Source organism: Lithobates pipiens, unplaced genomic scaffold, assembly GCF_037356315.1.
Source record: "Lithobates pipiens isolate NorthernLeopardFrog02 unplaced genomic scaffold, aLitPip1_a1.2 Scaffold_18, whole genome shotgun sequence".
Taxonomy (NCBI): Eukaryota; Metazoa; Chordata; class Amphibia; order Anura; family Ranidae; genus Lithobates; species Lithobates pipiens.
This window is the reverse complement of record NW_027507758.1, coordinates 165,100,435-165,124,073: the sequence shown is the minus strand read 5'-3', so window position 1 is coordinate 165,124,073 and position 23,639 is coordinate 165,100,435. Positions and strand designations below refer to the sequence as shown.

Sequence of the window (23,639 nt, the reverse complement as noted above, 5' to 3'; positions counted from 1 at the left end):
TATTTTTTTTTTCTAGTAATGGTGGTGATCTGCAATTTTTTATTGGGACTGCGACATTTTGGCGGACACATCGGACATTTTTGACACATTTTTGGGACCATTGTCATTTATACAGCAATCGCTGCTATACAAATGCACTGATTCCTGTGCAAATGACACTGGCAGTGAAGGGATTAACCACTGGGGGGCAGGGTAAGGTTTAAGTGTGTCCTGGGGTGTGTTTCTAACTGTGGGGGGAAGTGGTTACGTGTGACACAACATTGATCTCTGCTCCCAATCAGCGGGAGCAGAGATCGGTGACACTGTCACTAGGCAGAATGGGGAGATGCTTGTATACATTAGCATTTCCCCGTTCTTCCTCCCCGTGAGACGATCGCGGGTATCCCCGCAGCAATTGATTCCGCGGAACCTTACTCACGGTGGTCCCAGCCGGCGCATACGCGATGGCGCGGCGGCACATTTAAAGGGACGTACCTGTGCGCCCATTTGCCTGTCTGTGCCATTCTGCCGACGTACATTGGCGTGTGCCGGTCGGGAACCGGTTAAGGATAGGAGGGTTTGGTCCTCTATTAATTGTATGATTTTATGTGCATTTTTTTTATTTATTTTTTCCCCGGAGCTAGCTTTTACAGAGAAATTGCAAAGTTGCTAGAATTCATTGCGAAAGAGGCACCATTGTGCCAACAGAATACCTTTTTGGAATACAGTAAGTTTAGCGGTGTATTGTGTTCTGCACCCACTGCATTATACTGTAGAGAGCAAAGACATTGAGAGGGTGCTTTTGTCAAATGCCTGAGAAGGATCATTTACTAGAATTGCAGAGGCTGTCAAAATGCATACTGGTGGAAATCACCCTTAGATAACTGGCTTTCTTTTTAATGGTATAATAATGCTTTATCACAATTGAACATCCAAACTGAATAGTTTCTACCTGCAGTTTAAGGCCCGGAAATGCAGAAAAACTTGTATTTGTCTTCTGTTTTTTGAATCCTGTGTGTAACAAAAGACCTAAACACAGTAATTTTGCTTCTAGTAATGAAGACATTTAAAAGATCAATTTACTAAAACCTGGTGTTTATTTTTCAAAATGTCGCTGTGATAGTCAGCATGTGTGGCACCTCGTGTAATTATCTTGCTTCTTTTAACAGTCTCCTTTAATCTTACATACATGTTTAAATGTGTTAGTCAGAATATGTGGCATCCCATGTAATTATGTTTCATGTTTAAGTGGGAAAAGGCCTCCATTTTTTGCAGTAACAAACTGCCTGCATGGATATTATTTCTTTTTTTTCTGGAGAATTCCATCCATCAAGACTGCGTTTACATATTTTGCACACTCTTAAGCATTGTGATGAAAAAGATGCAAGAAAAACGCAGATTATTCTAACCAGTGTCATTAGCCAGGGTTGCTGCTGTCCATTCTAGCTAGAGCCATCAGCATTGCAGTGTGAATGATGTGTTCAGTTGGACTGTTTTGTGTGCTGGCCTAGTCAGATTTCTTCCTCTGAAAGAAAAATGGGGAGATGTATGACCATTATCCATAGCGCCAGGTTTCACCAGTACTTCGTCTGCAACTTGCCTAATTTCACTCCGTCCTTCAGCTACTCATTAAGAGGATGGATCTGTTAGGACACAGATTTTCACCAAGATTGACACTCCTAGCAGTTTCTGCAGATCCATTGGGCAATGACTGCTCTGAATTGGAATGGTACATAATGCATTTTAATTTTTTATTTTATTTTTTGCAGAGATCTCTTCTTTAAACTTTACATGAGTTGCTGCTTTAAGATGGCTAACTCCAGCACGTTGCTGTTGTATATTGGCTTTTCCACATGTTTGCTGTCTGACAGCCATTTGACATTGTCACCCAATACAGTTTAAGTGAAAGCAACAATGCTTCCTTAAGGGGTGTGGTTATGTGGAGTGGTCCTTTTTCATTGCTAATATATGGTATTAAAGCTTCACTGAGGCTCTCTCCACACCTTGAGGTGATTCAGTTAGCGTTGTGCGCTATACAAATATTTCATTCATTCACACCTTGGCCAATGAGGAGGAATACAAAGCCCAGGGACCTATGTCCACTCTCCCCTCCCTTTTTGTTTTTTCCTCTGGGACAGTTAAGATGGGGTGCTGGGTCCCCTCATGAAAAATTTTGAGCATGTGGATCTGCATTTCCATCATGTCAATTTAGCCGTTTACTATCTACTCCACAAAAGTGAGGCTTCAATTGCTATATGTGGACTGCATGGTATATAAAATGTTCAAGTGCAATTGTACATATTAGTCTATTTACAGCTTTTATAGTCTTCTCTGCTTTTGGAGATTTTTCATACAGATTCTTTGTGAATGTGTTTAGACACATGAAACACTCCTGTGTCACTACTTTGACATCCATCATCAATCTCGGGGGTCTCTAAATTTTCTAAGCAAAGGGCCAGTTTACTGTCCTTCAGTCTTTACAAGGCCTGGACTGTGGCCAGTGGGAGTAGAAAATTAATCCGGTATCAGTGCTTCATATTGGCTTTAATGGAAGGAATAGTGCCCCATTGTTAATGGGAATGGTGCATCATTGATGGTGTCAGTAGGGGCAATGGTGCTCCATCATTGGTGTCAGTTTGTGGAGTAGTGCCCCAAGAGCCAGGTAAAGTAAGCAAAGGGCCATATCCAGCCCCCAGGCAACGGATTGGAGACCACTGTTTCATCTAAAAGATTGTCCCTCTAATATATTTCAGTCCCACACTGTATACATTTCTATTCTTTGCGATGCTTGAATAAACCTTTTATAAAACTAAAAAAATGTACATAGTTTTTCATAACGTCCATAGTCTGGTCACAGGTGCACCTTAAGAATTAACCTTTTTATACCCTATTTAACCACTCTTTTTGAGCTTTGTTTACAAGTTAAATCATTTTTTTTTTGCTAGAAAATTACTTGAAACCCCCAAATATATATTATATTATATATACTTTTTTTTTCAGACACCCTAGAGCATAAAATGAACGTCGTTGCAATACTTTGTCACACCGTATTTGTGCAGAGGTCTTACAAACTCGTGGAATGGCGACAAACTTTGGAACTTAAAAATCTCCATTGGCGACAATTAAAAATTTCTACAGGTCGCCAGTTTTGAGTTAGAGGAGGTCTCATGCTTTTGATCACTGTGATGCCTTACGTGTGGTTTGAACACCATTTTCAACTGTGTTTACTCTTTTTAACTCCTAATGGCAACAGAAACTACCCAAATGACCCTGATCAAAAGTTTACATACCCCAGTTCTTAAGACAGTGTATTGCCCCCTTTAACATCAATACCTGCTTGAAGTCTTTTGTGGTAATTGTGGATGAGGCTGTTTATCTTCTCAGGTGGTAAAGCTGCCTGTTCCTCTTGGCAGAAAAGTCTCCAGTTCCTGTAAATTCTTGGGCTGTCTTGCATGAACTGCATGTTTGAGATCTCCCCAGAGTGGCTCAGTATTGAGGTAAGGAGACTGAGATGGCCACTGCAGAACCTTCATGTCAGGTCACCTTGAGGCGAGGTGACAGATGCACACCGTAGGAATCGGGAGTGCACCGCAAAGTTGTGGACCCTATGGCTGACTGCTGCGGACGGGAGACAGGTCCCACCTGGGTTAGAGCGTAGTCGAAGAGCCAGCAGGTGTTCACCAGAGCCTCGAGTGGTGAGGATGGACTTGGCTGAAACTGGCTCCAGGTCGCGACCCCCAGGGTCCCCCAGCTCACACAGTAGGCAGCAGGAGGATAGGGATGGTGAGGGACAAAGCCAAGGTCGGGGCCACAAGCAGACTGGAATAGTCTGGGACACGCTAAAAGGTCAGGATCACAGGCAAACGGGGATAGTCAAAGACACGCCAAAGTTGCTAATGGAACAGAAGAGCACACGGCAGGTAACAGGAAGCTAAACACACAAAGGAATACACAATGGTTGATCAGCACTCTTGGCTTGCAGTGCACCGGTTAATATAAGGTTCAGTGATGGGGCCTGGGGTGGAGCCATGCTTAGAGGAGAGGTTATAAAAACCATCAGGTGGAAATGGCTGGCCTCTTAGTCTGAACACATGGGGGGAGGTAAGCAAACAGGAAGATCACTGCATAACCATGACACTTCACTTTATTGTGCTGTAGCCAATGACAGGTTAGAATGTCCAAGTACGTCCCATGCACAGCTTCCTGGCTGATGAATGCAAATGTTTCTCCAGTATTTTTTGATAACATACTGAATTCATTTTGCCAGCAATTTTGACCAAATTTCCTATGCCTTTTGTAGCTCATACATCCCCCAAAACATCAGCCATGCACCTCCGTACCGTTCATCATAAGCCTTGTTGACAAAATGTTCCAAATTTAACATTTATGGTTGTGGCCAAAAAGCTCAATTTTGGTCTCGTCACTCCAATTGACTTTGTGCCAGAAGGTTTGATGCTTGTCTCTGTGCTGTTTGGAGTATTGTAAGCGGGATACTTTGTGGCATTTGCAAGTAATGGCTTTCTTCTGGTGACGCATCTTGTGCATCTTGAAGCAGACACACCACATGTTTTCAAAGAGTCCTGTATTTCATCTGAAGTTTTGTGGGGTTTTTTTTTTTTGCATCCTGCACAATTTTCCTGGCAGTTGTGGCTGAAATTTTAGTTGGTCTACCTGACCATGGTTTGGTTTCAACAGAACCCATAATTTTCCACTTCTTGATTAGTTTGAACACTGCTGATTGACATTCTAAATTCCTTGGATATCTTTTTATATCCATTTTTTCCTGTTTTATACAGTTCATCTAACTTTTCCTGCAGATCCTTTGACAATTCTTTTGCTTTCCCCATGACTCAGAATCCAGAAACATCAGTGCAGCACTGGATGAAAGATGTAAGGGTCTGTCAGGAGTCCAGAAGCACATTGACCTTTTACACACACACTAATTACAAGAAAACAGATTGCAGGTAAAGATGGTTACCTTTTTAATAACAATTCAAACCCCTTTGTGTCAACTTGTGTGCATGTTATAAGGCCAAAATCAGCATTGTATGCAAACTTTTGATCAGGGTAATTTTTGGGTGGTTTCTGTTGGCATTTATGATTTAAAGAGTAATTAATGACTTCCTAGAGCCAAACACTGAGTGAAAGATGGGGGGCATGGCCTGGATTGGTATGTGAGCAGACATGCTCCTGTTAAGCTCCGGTCTCTCCTTCTACAATTCTGCTCCATTCTGATAAACCATAGCCAGAAAACGTCTTATATTTTGCCCAGACCAACCCGGGGTATCTCCTGTACCCTGAGGAGGCATTTTGGTGGATTGGAAAGTGGCGAGGGAAGAAACCATCCCTGCCAAAGATGAGCATCACCACCCCACCTGATCCTGCCAAGATGGCCGCCGCAAAACTAGCCATGGGCCTAGTGCATCCCACGTCTCCACTCCAGATCACTTTGCAGACAGCCAGGACGCCTTCACACTGGCCTCCCCTAAGATCCCAGACCATCTGGCCGTGCATCCACAGGTTACCTCTGGACCGGCGGTTGCGGATGGTGGTGGGGAACCCACGCTATCGGAGGTCCTCACCATTATCAAGGTAAACCATGCAGACCTTGTGGGGAAGGTGGGCTGGTTGAAGATTGACCTGACCATTATGTGGCAGGACATGCATAAATTACGTGGCCGGGTCACTAAAACCGAGCAGCGTATTAGTGATTTAGAAGACACTATTAACCCCATCCTGCTCAGACTTATTACACATGAGGGGAAGATTGCCACCTTGAAGGACTAGGTTGATGACCTTGAATAGTCTCCGCAGGAAAAACCTGCGTCTGGTTGGTCTCCCAGAATGGGTGGGGGCCCTGATCCCATAGCCTTCCTTGAAAGCTGGGTCAAGCAAGAATTTGGCTGCACTCAATTGTCCCCCTGCTTTGTGATTGAGAGGGCCCATCGTGTTCCTGGGCACCCCCTCCCTAAAGGACACCTGCCAGGTACTGTAGTGATTCGTCTGCTCAATTACAGAGATCGGGACTATATTCTGGGGGCTGCCAGGAAGAAGGGCAGTCTTCGCATCAATAATGCTGTGGTGTCCCTTTTCCCTGACTACTCTGCATCAGTTCCCAACTGCAGAGCCAGCTATAGGCGTGTCAAGCAGAAACTCCGGGAACAGGATATCCAATATTCCACGTGGTTTCCTGCCACCCTTCGTGTCGCCTACCTGGCCTGGTGGGACTCTTTACCCCACCCCCCTAAACCACCTGCCTGATGTCGGTCCACATGCTTTTTGCTGAAAAGATTGGAGAGCCTGCATCCTCTTTCTTCCCTGGCCCATTACCAGTATCCCTTTTTAATTGCCAGCGATGCTTTATCCAGTGATAACTGTGGTTGACCTATACATCCCTGAGAGAAGAGTACCTGGTCCTGTTTCTTTCCTGTACAGGCCTGAGCTTCCTTAGTGTTCAACAGGTATCAATGGGGGGTGAACCCCGACTTTTTTTGTTTTCCTGACATCTTTTTTTTGTTTCCTGTTGCTGGCCATGCGCCCCATGCATTTTACAAGTTTTGGGTATAGGCCATCTCCCCTTTTTTGGGGCTGGGCGGGGTAAAGGTACCCTTATTGGGTAGTGATTGTTTCTGTACATAGTTTTATTGTTGTGTGTATGATGTCTGTGTGGATTTATTTTTTTGCAGCACTGCGACCCCCCCCCCCCCCCCCATAAACTCCTGTGGCTGTGACCGAGGACAGGGAGTTTTCTAGACTCCCCCCCCGACCATAATTATTTCTCTCTGTCCCATGTCTCGGGTAACGGCTTGTTCATGGAATGTCCGTGGAATGAACTCTAAGTTTAAAAGAGCTTCTATTTTTGAGGCCCTGTGGCACAGCAAACCACACATTCTGTGCCTCCAGGAAACTCATCTCATAGGATACAAAATTCTGGCCCTGAAAAAATACTGGATGGTTCATAGTTACCACTCTACTTACTCTAACTATGCTCGTGGGGTTGCAGTTCTAATCCGCAAAGGGGATACCTTTTCTGTGTCACCAAGTCATCCTGGACCCTAAGGGACAATGTTATCCTATATGCAACCATGTATGGCACCCCCCCCTTATTTTTGCCTCTGTCTATCTCCCCCCCCCCCCTCGCTTACGGCTACAGTGTTTGCTGACCTCAGCATGCACTTTGCCTCCTTACCTCATCCTTGAGGATTTTAACTCTGTGTTGCAGCTGGCCTTGGACAGGTTGAAACCTCTACTGTCTGAGTCTAAGTTGTTTCGTGAGTGATGCAGTGCCTATGGGTATGTTGATATAGGGTGCTGAAAATATCCTAATGTCAAAGCATTCTCTTGCCAATCCAGGTCTCTGACCACTCTATATAATACAGGTGGGTTTGACTATGGGCCATAGACCGACATTCCGGACCTGGAGACTCGGTCCCCTCTGGATCCCCATGCCGGAAATCTCTGAATTCATCCCTACCGACATGTCTAACTACTGGTCCCTTAACGTGGACTCTGCAGAGGGGGTCCTGTTTGGGACGCCTTCAAGGCGGGTAGTCGGGGACTCCTATATATTTCACGCATTAAAAGGTGCAGATCCACTGGGCGGGCTACACAGGAAGCTCTCTAAAAGTGGTTGGAGGCACGTGCCCGTCATATGGGTAACCCCCTCCTCTGTGACTAGAGGTGTACTTATGGACACTCATCAGGCACTTCAGCTCCATATGGTGAATTTGACCAGGAAGCAACAATTATACCTCTCTGCTCACATTTGTGAGCATGGGGGGGGGGGGGGGGAAATGGTAGGCTCCTTGCGTATCTTGTCCACACGGACCTCCAGGATAGTTCGATCACTGATATTCAACTTCCCAACGGGTCAACTACTGCTGACGCTCTGACCATTAACCAGACCTTTGCAGAAATTTACAGAACATTATACGACAACTCATCTATCCCTTCAGAACAAGCCTTCCTAGGTTTCTTTGAATCACTTGACCTCCCAACACTTAGTACCCCCCAGCAGCTTTTTTTAGACAAACCCATTACACTGGAGGAGGTAACTACGGCCATACATTTATTACCGATCAATAGAACTCCAGGCCTTGATGGACTCCCCTCAGAATGGTACCAGACACACATAGAGGAACTGGCTCCTAAAATTCTTAAGCCCTTGTACACACGGTCAGACATTCCGACAACAAAATCCATCAAATTTTTTTCCGACGGATTTTGTCCGAAACTGGTGTTGCATAAACACGGTCGGACAAAGTTGTTCGGAAAATCCGATGGTTTGGAACGTGATTACGTTCATTCGTTACGACGGGACTACGTTCAGGCTAGTAGCCAATAGCTTTGGTCTCGTAATTTGATCTGAGCATGCGTGGCACTTTGTCCAATCGGAATTGTCTACAAACGATCGGACAAAGTCCGATTGGATCATGTTGTCGGAAAATGTTATATCCAGCTCTCAAACTTTGTTGGTCGGACATTCCGACGGAAAAAGTCAGATGTAGCCCACACACGGTGAGTTCAGTAAACATTACAGCTCCTCCTCATACCGCTCTTCCTGTGTCACACTCAATGTACAGTAAATAAAAGCCTCTAATACCTCAACGCTCGTTCTGGCAGCTCTCCTCCTTCCCCTCGAGTGTAGCTTTTGATTGGAGGAGAGCGGTCATGTGATCATCAATGAAGTGGCTGAGAGCAGTCACCTAACTGGGTCCACGGTTGAGGTAGTTATTTAGAAGGTTGGATTTACAATGAGTGGCACAGGAGGAGGGGCTGACAGTGAAGTTTTCTCAACTTTAGAGTATTCTGGCAAAGCTGTTCCAGGAGACTGGGGGTCTGCTGGGAATGCAGGGGGTGGGTGTCTTTTTTATTTTTTTTTTATTTTTTATATATATATATATAATGAAAGGGGTGTGTACTGTGAAGGGAAAGAGGTCTGTGTGCTGTGCAGGCGGCTGTGGAAAGTTTTTTTTTTATTTATTTTTTTTTCCCTGAAATTTTCCTTTTAAAATGAGGGTGCGTGTTATACAGGTAGTTACCCTTTTTGAAATGTGATTTATTTTTTTTTTTATTTTTTTTTACACTAAAATCTTAGAATAGGGTGATGGAGATGATTCTTTCTTAGGCCAACCTTCCATCGCACCAGATAAACCATTTGCACTTCTCAGCTTATTAAATGGATCCAGAGGTGTTGGTATTTTGCATCGACCTGGGTGCATCCTCAAGTTTCTCTGCATTGCTGAAAAAGACAGACTTTTTTTTTTTTTTTTTTTTTTAAACAGTGCCTCATATCTTCTTAAATGTTTGAACAGTGGTATGGATATGCCATGTTTTCACATGAGACTGATACTGAAAAGCTGATGTGTTCTCCAGGGGTTTTCTAGTCATCTATTTTTACCACTGCCCAATTCCAGTTATTACTTTTCTAGATTCAGCTCTATGCTTAGTACAAAAGGTTGTGTTTGCGCTCTTGTTTCCTTACAACTCTTGGTCTGTGTAGCCATAGAAACACCTATTTTCAATTGTAGCTGATCAAAGTGGAGAATTTCGAAAGCCAGCGCAACATCTTTTTTATCAAACCTCCTATTAATTCATTTGATTTTGCAACTTTTCCCCTCTTCTGCATTGAAAATGTCGTTGTATGGGCTCTGTAGGCAGCTATGTAGTAGGTACAATGTGTGTAAGGGGAAAGGATATTTTATCAGAATATATAAAACAAAAACAATAGTGACGTCCTTTAATTACAAAAACAATAAATATGCAATAAAGTGTAAAGTAATAGGAACTAAAATCTCTACACAATTTCTTCAGTGCATAATTCATAACATTAAATTCAATTGACCTAAAATCAACACTGCATATGCCAAAGCTAGTATTTCAAATACAAAAAATGTATCTCAGTCTATCAATAAAAATATTGTGCTCCAAAATTTGCAAAGTGCCTCACAATCTTCTTGTCAGAAACCATAAAATCAGGCCGAGACGGAAGTACAGTTAAATCACACTTGTTTAATAATAAAAGTAAAAAGAACAAACTTGGTCAAAACATAGCCAAAGTTCAGTAACCAGAATGGATAGTCAGCCAAGCCAGAAGTCAGGGATCAATGTAGTGGAACAGCAAGCAGGATCTGGAGCCAGAAGGGATGCCGGCAAAGCAAGTCTTGAACAGGATCGCAGGAGAACGTTTCTGTGATGTTGACCAAGGCGAAGGCAGAGCTCATCTGGACTGGATGGCTTAAGTAGGCAGGACTGACGAGCAGGATATCATCAATAGCTAAGTAACACTGGAGAGAGATGGGAGCTGGAAATTAGCTGACAGCTGAGCCGCCAGCTCAGAGAAAGAAGGGCTGAGCCCAGCCCTGACACTTCTTGAAAATAAACACAACCACTGCGTAAAAGGATGAAATCGGCTTAGGAGTTGGACCTTACTGCATTACACAGTTCAAAACAGCATTTAGCGTATATCCTGCTGCAGAGAAGAGACCCACTATAGACGGGCCCAGTGCTGCGTGTGTGAGGGGAGGGGGGTGTGGGGATACAAATACTTGGACATTTTTTACCTTAATGCAGAGAATGCATGAACCACTTCAGCCCGAAAGGATTTACCCCCTTAATGACAGGCCATTTTTGCGATGCGGTACTGCGTTGCTTTAACTGACAATTGCGTGGCCGTGCAACATTTTACCCAAACAAAATTGATGTCCCATTTTCCCCACAAATAGAGCTTTCTGGGCATTGCTGTGGTGTTGTGGTATTTGTTCACCTCTGCATTTTTAGTTTTTTGCGCGTTTAACAAAAAACTCACAATTTAGAAAATATTTTTTTACTTTCTGCTATGATATCCCCCCCCCCCCAAAAAAAATGTATTCATCAGTTTAGGGCAACATGTATTTTGCTACATATTTGTGTAAAAAAAAATTGTAAAGTGTATATTGATTGGTTTGTGTAAACACTTTTTATAGTGTTTACCATATAGGGGATATATTTTGATATATATATTTTTTTTTTCTGTGGCAATCTGCGTTTTATGTGTGTATTTATTTTTTCAGGACTGCAAAAGTGCGGTGGACAAATCTGACCCAAAGTGACACTTTTTGGGGACCAGTGACATTATTACGGTGATCGGTGCTAAAAAAATAAAAGCACTGATCGATTGTATAAATGAAACTGGCAGGCAAGGGGTTAACACTAGGGGGTGATCAAGGTTAACTGTGTTCCCTGGGTATGTTCTAACTGTGTGGGGGATGGGCTCACTGGGACAACACAGATTGCTGTCATGCCTTTTATAACCTCTTTTTAAATGGTTCCTAAAATGAATCACTTAAAGATGAACTCCAACTATTTCCCCACTAACGTTGGGCCACTGGATGTGCTGTATAAAGTGTATGCAACTGCGGCTACATACAGCATACTGCACTGATGCATGACTTTCCTGTCCCATACCCGGAACGCAATAGTCTGTCTGGCTCTCAGCCATTCAAAGAAAGTTATGTCTTCGAGCAATGAATACAAAGCTTCCTCTGGCTGCTTTAGAGAGGCGGTTAATGTCACAACCTCTTACTCAGCCAATCAGAGGAAGCTTTGTACTCATTACTAGAATACCTCACTTTCTCTGAATGGCTGCGTGCCAATCTGATACTCTATTGTGTTCTCGGTATGACACAGAACGGTCATAATGATAACCCGAGTAAAGCCAAAATGCAGTTTTTAAATGATTTTCATTAAGGCAAAAAAGCTGTCACAACCTGGCTGGCTTTATGTGAAAAAGTAATTGCCCCCTAAACCTAATAACTGGTTGGTTGTGTCACCCTTGGCGGCAACTGCAATCAAGCGTTTGCGATAAATGGCAATAAGTCTTTCACATTGCTGTGGAGCAATTTTGGCCCACTCTTCTTTGCAGAATTGTTTTTAATTCAGCCACATTGGAGGTTTTTTTTTAGCATGAATGACCTGTGTAAGGTCATGATACAGCATCTCAATTGGATTTAGGTCCAGGCTTTGACTAGGCCACTCCAAACTTAAATTTTGCTTTGTTTAACCCATTTAGAGGAGGAATTGCGGTTGTGTTTAGGATCATTGTCCTGCTGCATAACCCAAGTGCACTTGAGCTTGAGGTCGTTTCAGATGACGCTGACCAGGACTGTTCGGACAGTGAGGATGATTCCCTGTCCGGGTCAGTGCGCGATAAAGTGCTTGTTGGCGCACTTATCACAACTGTGCTTGATACCCTGAAAATTCAGGACACAGCAGATCCCTCTGATGTAGTGGTCCCTTTTGGGTCCCGTAAGCCAGCCCGTACACCTAAGGTGTTTCCGTGTCTGACTTATTTAGATAAGTTTATATGCAAGGAATGGGGTTGATCACAACAAACGTTTACGGTCCCCAAATACATGGCGGTGCGATACCCCTTTGAGCGGAGCCTACTCAACAAGAGGTTGGCTCCTCCAGTCGTGGACCCCCCAGTATCCAGGTTAAACAAAGTAACCACGATCCCGGTAGAGGGGACTCCTGCCTTTAAGGATCCCACGGACAGGAAGCCCGAAGCCGTGGCTCGTTCCTTGTTTACGGTTGTGGGGTCAGCAATGCGACCAGTACTTGCATCCGCACTTGTGTCACAGGCCAGGAAGACTAAGGAGCCACACCGTAGGCAAGGGGCCCTCATTTTCTGCTCACAAGCGGCTTTTTCATCTGCCCGGGGCTTCGGCTAAATGTCCCCAGCCCAACAGGACGACATCTGAAGGACAAAAACGTCCCTGGAACCGCAAGCCTGCGAGCAAAAGTGCTACCGCATGAAGGTTTGCCCCCGCCCGCAACACGGGTGGGGGGTCGCCTTTGGGAGTTTGCAGCCGGTGGGCCTCTCGGCTGTCCGACCAATGGGTCTGCGATCTGATTTCCTCCAGCTAAAAGACAGTTTCTTCTCCTCCCAGCATACCCGTACTCCCGGCTCGCTGGGGGGCCCTGATGGTGGTGGTAAGGGACCTGCTGAGTCGCAGGGTGATAGTACATGTTCCGGAGCCGGAAAGATTCCAGGGGTTCTACTCCAATCTGTTTGGACGTACCCCTTCCTTTTTGGGGACTACAGTCTTGGACCTAAAGGCCCTCAATTACTTTGTAAAAGTACAGAGGTTCAGAATGGAATCAGTTCGCTCAGTAGGCACTGCACTCCATCAAGGGGACTTCCTGTCGTCTTTGGCATCCAGGATGCGTACCTGCACATACTCATGTGCCTTTGAAATCAAATGTCTGCGATTTGCAGTTGGGGAAACCCACTGCCAGTTTGTGGCTTTCCACTTTGGCTTGGCATAACCCCCCGAGTCTTTACCAAGCTATTGGCTCCTGTTTTGGCGTTGCTGCAACAACGCAGGATCGTGATCGTAGGTTACTTAGATGATCTCCTCCTGAGAGCATCTTCTGCCTCAGAATTAGAGGAGGATGTGGTGATCACCATGCATACCCTGCATGAATGTGGGTGGCTGTTGAACCTAAAAAAGTCGGTGATTGCACTTGGAGTACCTAGGCTTGCTGCTGGACTCCATGGAAGCGAGAGTTTTTCTCCCTTCAGACAAGCTGCTGATGATCCGCAGGTGGTCGTCGCTACGCTTCTGCATTCAAGTCCTGGGGCTCATGGTGGCCTCCTTTTTGAGGCAGTACCGTATGCCCAGTTTCACACCAGAGTCTTACAGAAGGAGATCTTGACCAAATGGGACAAATCTCTGTTATCTCTGGATTCAGGTGAGCCAGTTAGTCAGGGACTCCCTACTCTGGTGGCTGAGGTCCCTGGCACTTCGGTCTGAGAAGTCGTCCCTACCGCTACATTGGACAGTCATCACAATGGACGCCAGCCTAATCGGCTGAGGTGGAGTAATGGGAGTTCAGTCGACCCAGGGCCTCTGGTCGGAGGAGGAATCCAAGTTGTCAATCAATGTGCTCGAGCTGCGAGCGATCAGGCTATGCCTCTGCACATGGTCAATAAGTCTTTGAGGGCGTCCGATCAGGATCCAGTCAGACAACACCACGGCAGTGGCATATGTCAATCGATAAGGAGGAACAAGAAGCTTGGCCGCCACACGGGAGGTCGCTCACATTCTTCAGTGGGCAGAGTGACATGTAACGGCCCTATCGTTCATTTACATCCCGGGAGTGGAGAACTGGCAGGCAGACTACCTAAGTCGCCAGATGCTGGACCCAGGAGAATGGGTGTTGCATCCGGAGGTGTTCAGGCTACTGTGCCTGCGATGGGGCACACCATACCATCTCCTGGCCTCCCGTCTAAATCAGAAGGTGCCGAGATTCGCTTTCAGCACAAGAGATCCTTGGGCAGACACGTGAGACGTGCTGGTGGCTCCGTGGGGTCAGTACCAGCTGATCTATGCGTTTCCTCTGCTGAAACTGTTACTACGTCTGCTCCACAGAGTGGAGGCAGAGGGGATTCCAGTAATTCTGATTGTCCCAGATTAGCCCCAGCATCCCTGGTACGCAGACCTACTGCGCCTGGTGGCGGACGCTCCATGGCGACTGCTGTAACAAGAGGACCTGCTGTCTCAAGATCAGATCCTCCATCCTGCTTTACCATCGCTGGTTTTAACGACATGGGTATTGAGAGCCAGGTGTTGAGGAACCTGGGTCTTTCGGACTCGGTGATTCCAACTATGCTGAGAGCATGGAAATCTTCTTCTCGGGAAGATATCATCGTACCTGGAAGGCCTAAATCTCCATGTGTGAGGAGAAAGGATGGTGTCCGCACTCCTTTTCTATATCCAGGATCCTGCTGTTTCTATAGCAAGGAGTAGACCAGAAATTGGCTTTAAGCACCATTAAGGGACAAATATCAGCTTTTTTTCAGTGACCCCTGGCATCTCGCTCTCTAGTGAGCACTTTTGTTCAAGGGGTCCGACATGTAGTTCCACCCATGCATCCACCGTTACCCCCATGGGATCTGAACCTGGTGTTATCGACGCTTCAGAAACTACCATTTGAAAATATCAGAGAGATCCCTCTAGTGGCCATTACATCGGCCAGGAGGGTTTCGTAACTGGCGGCCTTGTGCTGCAAGTCGCCCTATCTGGTTATCCAAAAGGATAAAGTGATGTTGCGTCCGCAACCTTCTTTTCTGTCGAAGGTGGCTTCTGCGTTCCACATCAATGAAGACATTGTGTTACCATCTGTGTCCTAAACCGGCACATCCTAAAGAGGTGGCCCTCCATTCCCTGGACATGGTCCGGGCTCTGAGGGTGTATTTGTCTGCTATGGCTCCCTTTCGGAAGTCAGACTCCTTGTTTGTTTTGGTGGCTGGTCTGAAAAAAGGCATGGCGGTCTCGTTTGCCACCATTTCCAGGTGGATCAGACAGATTGTAGTACAGGCCTACGCCTTGAAGGGGCAGGTGCCCCCCTTTCCGGCCACGCCCCATTCCACCAGGGCAAATTGGAACGTCTTGGGCCTTCCGATATCAAGCGTCTGTCGCTCAAGTGTGTAAAGCGGCGACTTGGTCATCTGTCCACACCTGTACAAAATTCTACAAGGTAGATGTCGGTGCATTGGCTGATGCTTGGTTTGGCCACAAAGTTTTGCAGGCGGCCGTGTAATTTGCAATTGCACTAGAAGAAAAAATCATTTATTTTGGTGGAAAAACACAGTACCTAGTACTTTGGTAAATGCACTGTTTCATTTCTTACCGCAAGTTTTGAGGTGGTTTGTAAGACAGTGACTCCCAGATTGAGGAGCACTCTTTTAGTGGGGAAAAAAGTTCTTTGCTGTTCCCACACTCAGTTTTTTTTTTTTTTTTTTTTTTTTTTTTGTGGGTGAAGTTTTATACTGGTTCCCACATGCCATTGTGGGTGAAGTTTTATGCGGTTTCCCACCCCTCGTTTTGGCACTGCATGGGGACGTCACGATGGTCTAAGAAAGGAGCTGTGTCAGTCGGTGAACGTAGGAGAAAATAGGATTTTTTGTACTCACTGTAAAATCCTTTTCTCTGTAGTTCACCGACTGACACACTCCCCTCCTATTTTTAAGTTATACTGCTTATTGACATACTGAAGCTGCAGGAGGCAGGCTGGGGGGTTGTTACCTAAGGGACTACCCCTTGGGCGGAACTAGAAAGTTCTGGTTTTGTTATAACATGTTAACGTGTTCTGCCTAGTCCTCTCCTGAAGGTGGTGTAACAACCCGATGGTCTAAGAAAGGAGCTGTGTCAGTCGGTGAACTACAGAGAAAATGATTTTACGGTGAGTACAAAAAAAAACTATTTTGTGTGCCTAAATTAGTGCACGGAGGGAGTGCATTGCAGTTTGTGTGTATAGGTAAGCAAATAGTGTATGAACATCAAAGAAAAAAATAGTTTTCTGTCCCCAGGAAACTTCTTTTATGTGTCCCAAAGACATCATCTCGCAATTTAATTTCAAGTATTTGTAGGCTATTACTTAATCTACAAATCCTAGAAGTTTTGTTTTTGTCAATCTCTGCAGGGAAGACTATTACATTAGGTGTTTAAAAGCCAAATATCTATTTAAAAAAAGAAAAGCATAATCCTAGCCAATAGGCTAAGTGTGTGTTTGTTTGTGTGTGTTTGTTTGTGTGTGTTTGTTTGTGTGTGTTTGTTTGTGTGTGTTTGTTTGTGTGTGTTTGTTTGTGTGTGTTTGTTTGTGTGTGTTTGTTTGTGTGTGTGTGTGTGTTTGTGTGTGTGTGTGTGTTTGTGTGTGTGTGTGTGTTTGTGTGTGTTTGTGTGTGTGTGTGTGTGTTTGTGTGTGTGTGTGTGTGTGTGTTTGTGTGTGTGTGTTTGTGTGTGTTTGTGTGTGTTTGTGTGTGTGTGTGTGTGTTTGTGTGTGTGTGTGTGTGTGTATATGGTGAGCGAACAGAAGTCTAAATCAAATTAATATTTGGTGCAACTACCCTTTGGCTTCAAATCGGCATAACTTCTTCTAGGTACACGTGCCCAGATTTTGAAGCAACTTGGCAGGTAGGTTCTTCCAAATGCAGATCTTGGAGAATTAACCACAGATCTTCTGTGGATATAGGCTGCCTCAAATCCTTCTGTCTTCATGTAATCCCGGGCAGACTCTATGTTGAAATCAGGGCTTTGTGGGGGCCAAACCAACACTTCCAAAACTCCTTGAGAAAGGAATTCTAAAATGTAAGATTTCAAGTTTGCCACATTCAATGAAAAATGATGAGAAAGAGAACCCCTAGGGGTGGGATTTTGTAGGCACTACCAAAAGACAATAAAAAAAAAAATATTTGTAGAAAAATACATGAAATATTGAACAAGGTCATGAAAAGTGAAGAATCAAGATATACAAAATCCTATACCCAAAGTGTTTCAGAGAGGAATGTTGTCTCCTTTACCAGGAGTTAACAGGAAATATATAATCTATAAATTCAAATCAACAGTAAGTTAGTACATCCATCCTGTAATGAATGGCCAAAAAAGGGCCAAAGGTGCTGGTAACTTACATCTTGTTCAATTGCACATACATGAGATCATCCACATTCATTTAAAAAAAGACCCTTACACATGGAGTCCTCCGACTGTCCTGCGCACATAGCTGCTTGAAATGTATATCTTTTCACTATATGCTTTGGGCTGGAGATAGCTCTATTATATAAGGACTATGCCCCAAATCAATAGAGGGGTTTTTCCCTAATTGTAGTGAAACCACGTGTACTGGGTCCTACAAAACGTGAATCCTGTAAAGACACATGGCTAATGGGGGGGAAAAAATATATATAAATTTAAAAAAAATGATATTTCTCTTTCGTTCATTGATGGACACAGCTCCTTTTAATTCTTGACCTTAGGGCTATCACGCCACCTTCAGGAGAGGACTAGGCAGAACATGTAACACGTATAAAAACAGCAAGACTACACAGCACCTCCCAGGGGGTGATCCCTCTGGCTATAACCCCTCACCCTGCTTCCTGCAGCTCAGTTTTTTTTCTGCCTAGTGTAGAAGGACCTGGCTCCCTGAGGGGACCATTGGTCCTGGGATTTATTTTTTATTTTTTCTATAATTTAATTTTTCTGTAGATCCTGTGATCTACAATCAACAGCCAGCTGGGCGACAGGCTGGATAATATAGATCCTTGTAGTCTCGCCAGCCTGGCTATCAAGTGTGAGTAGATCCTAGCTACACGCTGGGTCAGCCACGACATGCCCCTACTGCTCTAGGGGCAGCCGGTGAGCTATATGCTCTGGGGCACTCGTGTGACTGCGCTACTGCTGTCTCTGTCACAGTATGCCACTTCGTACTGCTCAAACTTATGGGTCTGGGCATGAGGGGCGGTGTATGTACCTAGGCCGGGGGGGGGGGGGGGGCTCTGGGCTTTGGCGGGGGCCTACGCTGGCTGTTGCGGTCAGTTTTTACTTTTCTGTCCCTTTTTTCTTCGCTGTGAGGTGCTGAGTAAATTTACCTCAGGAGAGGCCGTCGCCATTTTGCTGAGGCCGCGGACATTTTCCTGTAGTTTTATGCAGTGTATGGGCTGTCGGCCATTTTATAGAAGGTTTGGCGGCCATTTTCTTGGTAATTTTTGTGCTAAGGACGGCCGGCGGCCATTTTCTTGTAGCCTCAGAACATTTTTACCTCTAGTGCTGGGTCTGTGTACCTCAGAACGCACGGTTTTCACTCTGAGCACTTTGTGGCTGATACAGGCCAGAGTGGTCAGCGACAGCACAGCGCAGCACTTGGTCAGGGTGGTGAGTCCTGGGGAGGGGCCCCTCAGTCTGTGAGCAGCTAGGAGAGTGGGATTTGTGTACCTTGCCTTAAGTCCCTAAGTTGTGTCAGGCGAGTGAGGGTCAGTATGGCATCAGAGGCTGGTGCTTCTTCCCCAGAAGTCCCTGCTATTGCAACCGGCTCCCCTGCAAAAAATGCAGTGCCTATGGACGCTTTGTCTGCCATCCTGGAGACCTTTGTTGCCAGGGTGAAAGCAGCGTGGGGGCACAAGGGGGGTAAAAACACGTTTGTTATGTGTGTATGTATGTATATGTATGTATATATATATATATATATATATATATATATATATATATATATATATGTATATGTATGCGTGTGTGTGTGTGTGTGTGTGTGTGTGTGTGTGTGTGTATATAATTATAATGCAAGGTTATGCTATGGTCAAATGTACCGATGTGAGGTCACATCAAACATCGGCAGCCAGGCTTGGAAGGACAAAGTTCAGGAGATGCCGTAGAGTGATCCAATGAGACAAATCACTGTTATAATTTAGGACTATACAAAGTCCCAAATTGGGGAAAAAAACATAAATTTTGAGCATCAATAACCGCCCCTAGAGGTGGAATATTTCAACTGCAATGGCAATAGAAAGGAGATCAACAAGTTCTAATCATTTTATGGCGGGAGGATTATGGTGTGGGGGTTTCTTTTTCAGGGGTTGAGCTTGGCCCCTTGGTTCCAGTGAAGGGAACTCTGAAGGTGTCAGTATATCAAGACATTTTGGACAATTTCATGCTCCCAATTTTGTGGGAACAGTTTGGGGATGACCCCTTCCTGGTCTAACATGACTGTGCACCAGTGCACAAAGCAAGGTCCATGAAGACATGGATGAGTGAGTTTAGGGTGGAGGAACTTGACTGGCCTGCACAGATTCCTGACCTCAACCCGACAAAACACCTTTGAGATGAATTGGAGCGGAGACTGTGAGCCAGGCCTTCTCATCCAACATCGGTGCCTGAGCTCCCAAATGCGCTTTTGGAAGAATGGTCAAACATTCCCACAGATGCACTCCTTAACCTTGCGAATAGTCTTCCCAGAAGAGTTGAAGCTGTTATAGCTGCAAGGGATGGGCCAACTCAATATGGAACCGTACGGACCTAGACAGGCGTTCCAGTACTTTTGACAGTATAGTGTATACTGAATGGAGGTGCATGTGCAGGCATTCAAGAGCACTATATGATCTCCTATGATTTTGGGGTCTTCCTTTTTGGTAAGAGGCTGAGTGTTGCACAGTGGTGGATCTCGCGAGGGAATAAACAAAAGATGTTAAGGGTAATGGGATCATACATGTGTGGTGGATTTTTGTTTTGGTTGACTGTTTTTGCACAATTGGGCCATATGATTTTTTTTTTTTTCACATTGATTTAATGATGCAAAGGTACAGCACAAATGTTTTTGTATTTTTTTTATTTTATTTTTTTAAAGGCACAGTGCAACAATTACCGTATTTGATTTTATTGTATCTTTGTAACTGGTGTTTGTGCTACATGTGGAAATAATTATATATACAGCAGCACTCAGTTTTTTTTGGTTTCAGTACATTTCAGGTATTCATCTTAACCCTATGTAAATGTCAGTTTAATTCCCGGAATAAGGGCTGTTTCCATGTTTGGTTTGCAGTCTACTTTAAAGATCTATACTTTTTATTTTTTTATTTTAGGTCATTGTTAACTTTGCCATGCTTTTCATTGTTGCCTATGTCCCCTGCTGGAGAAATTTCCACTCGCTATAGTCTAGTTGTCCCTTGGGGCCCATTTATCTAATGCACGTTTTTTCCTTGCATGTATACATGCATTTGATGTGCATTAAGGGCCCCTTCACACTGAACACAGTTGAATGCATTTCAAACTGCGCTCCAACTGCATAGGCGGGGAACGTGCTTCAAACGCACCTTACAGCGCCAAGCTTTAACCCAAGCCCAAAAAAGTATAGAAAATGTACTGTAATCGCAGTGCAAAACGCATTCAACAGACTTCAAATTCATGTGAAAATGCAGTCAAAAGCACAGTTATGTGCAGTTTCTGGTGTGAATGGGCCCTTGCATGGTGCTGACGTGTTTTTTTTTTTTTATCTGCATTTGTCGTGAGGTTACGCCCGTCTTTGACTTCTATGTGCACTTTGATGTGTTGTAGTGCGTCTGCTTGTGTTTTTGCAATGTGGAAAAATACATCATGCTCTTCTTCTTCTTTTTTATTTTTTTCTTTTTTTTTCTGCATTTCAATAATGTTAATTATGCCCATAGGATTACCTTGAATTTGGATTGTCTATGCAGTTGGACTGCTGTCCAAAATGCATCCCACTGCATTAGGTGTGACAGGGTCAATCTTCCAGCGGGGACATCGGTTAGTGTCAGTTGTCCTAAGAATATTTTTTGTGTTTTGAGACAAAGTAAAGGCAAATCTAACACGCCACAAATGGCAAAAGCTGAGCCTGGAATTAACCATTTACAACTTGAAAGTCTTCTATATTAAAAATGTTATTTTTTGTAGTTTCTTATGTGTTTTAGTCCCGGTTTCTCTCGTGAATTGTGACTCCCTAAATACACTATGATAGTTTGGCAAAACCATTCCTTTGCAATTATGGAGATCCACAACTATAGATTAAAAAAATTTCACGCACATTGTTAGATGTCAGACCATACAAATATATATGGCATGTTTTGAGGGATGAGTTGCTAAGATGGTTATTAGAAGAGATGCTCATTACATAATTAAATTGGAACTATAGAAGGTAGCTTTGGAATGCATCATTACATTTCCAAATGGCAGATTTACCAGAGGAGATGGATGGTAACGGGAAGGGTTAAATGTTGGGGGATGCCTGTTCTGGAGCTGTTATTTCTCTAAACTCAAGTAGTGCGTGCTGGCTGCAGTATCTTGACCTTGAAGTAGTCCTTTAGGCAGTGGAGCATACCCTGGAAAAGATGAGAATAAGACTTGTCATCAGACACAGCCTGCATACTGGATCACACACTTTTTTTTTTTTAGTACTACTTGAAGAAAACAATTTGGTTTTAAATGTGTTTTTATTTTTTTTTTATTTTTTTTTTTTTGTCCTTCCTTTTTAAAACAGAAGTCACATTGGAAACCTGTAATATTTTGCATATTTTACAGTACAACATTTTTTTAAGTATTGCATTAAAATAATGCACCCAATGAATAATCTAAAGAATTCTTAGGAACTAAAAATATGGCTTATTGCTTAGTTTAGAGGGTATATTTTATTTTGACATAAACCTTTTAAGTTTAAAGGGACTTACGCTGCAATATGTTTTTACGCGAAAATATTATACACAATCATTGCAGTGTCCTTTGGATAAATGTTTGTCTGAAAACATGACTAAACTGCAGGAAACATGGGAACAGTTCTGGCCTGCTCAAAAAAATAACCCAGCACTTTTGAAGATAATGTTATATCTTAATCATACAGGACACAAGCAAAGTATTCAAAGGCCTGGGTTATATACTCATACCTTTTGGGTGATTGGACACTGGCAAAGCTGTCAAATATTCCCCCTGGGTGCTCTGCAAGTTCTGTTTTTTGCTAGTGTCTTAAGGTTATGGACCTTTTTCCTCCTTCACAGAGAAATCCCTCTTGGCTAAAACACTTTCTTCAAATTCATCTACTGCCTACAAGTGCTACAAGTAGAAGCGGTGCATCTATATTATTGCAAACTCCATAAATCTTGGGCCATTCCCAGAAACTACTCTGTGGGGACAGCCTGTCATGTTGCTTCAGGCAGTGGAGCTGACATAAGTGCTCACTTTGGCACTTAGTGCAATGTTAGCCAGCCGCAGGGGGCTATACAGGTCCAGGGCAATGGTCCATCCCCGTAGAACCCAGCCCATGAAGACCCCTTTTAGGGGTATACCCTCTGGCAGGCAAAACCTGGATGTTGTATACAGTCTGGCATTGGGGACTGGAAAGATGAGTCTCCCTGTATGCTTCTAACCATTACTGTAAAAGACTGAAACCGTATTTGATTTGACACATTAATAAATATATATATATATATATATATATATATATATATATATAATTTTTTTTTTTCCTTTACAAGAAAAAAAAATTCTGAGCCTGTGATTAAGCAATGAGGTCAAAGACCTCCCACAATTGTGTTCTTTATGAGAGTCCTATGCCTTACGGGTACCCCCTTCAAGGCTATAACATTTTTCCCAATTCAATTCAAGAGCTCTCAAACCTCTTTTTGACGTGGAACAGACATGCACTTTTTTTTTTTTTACCAACCCATTCTTCTCTCTAGTCATGCAGATCACTCTCTAACTTGATCGAAAGTGCTAATACGCTAGCCTTTCAGGCTAGAAAGTTTTTTTTTTTTTTTTTTTTTTTTTTTTTTTTTTTTTTTTAGTCCCTCATGGTCCAGGAAGCATGGTCACCTGTCAAAGCAGAGCTCCTCCAACATCCTGGAGCTCAACAGTTTAGCTCTGCAACATTGGACTGCTAGCTGACAATTCCTTGCCTTTTGCCAACAGGCAAGATCTATCTCAAGACCCTGTTTTTATTTGTGTCTACCTCCAGTCCTCTGTACTTAACAAAGGACACCCTGCTTCCAAGTCCAACATTATGATTTAGATAAATCTGTTTGCTTGAGCTTACTGTCTCAAGGTCTTCGTTTCACACTTAGATAGTTCTACCAGATCAAGAAGTTGGATCTGGTGAACTTTGTAGGGCCTGGTGACAGTTCTGTTACCTAGTAGTTGCCCACCTTTCTCATTCATTGCTTGGGGATGTCCCCAGGTCTATAAATACTTGCAAGTATCCCGCGCTGTATGATTAAGATGAAGGGACTTTTTGACTTGTGGCCTGTGAATTCTATACCTAGGAGTACAGCACACAGGCCTCCCTCCCTTCCGTTCCTGGTTACTCTGCATTGCCTGCTACAAAACTGAGAACTCGTGGAGGTTGGG

The 23,639-nt window shown here is 43.9% G+C and overlaps 1 protein-coding gene across 3 annotated transcripts in view; it reads left to right on the top strand.

Annotated features, from left to right (window-relative positions):
• The window catches only part of STXBP5 (syntaxin binding protein 5), a 641,864-nt gene that overhangs the window by 101,053 nt on the left and 517,172 nt on the right, over positions 1-23,639 (top strand). The window lies entirely within an intron of this gene.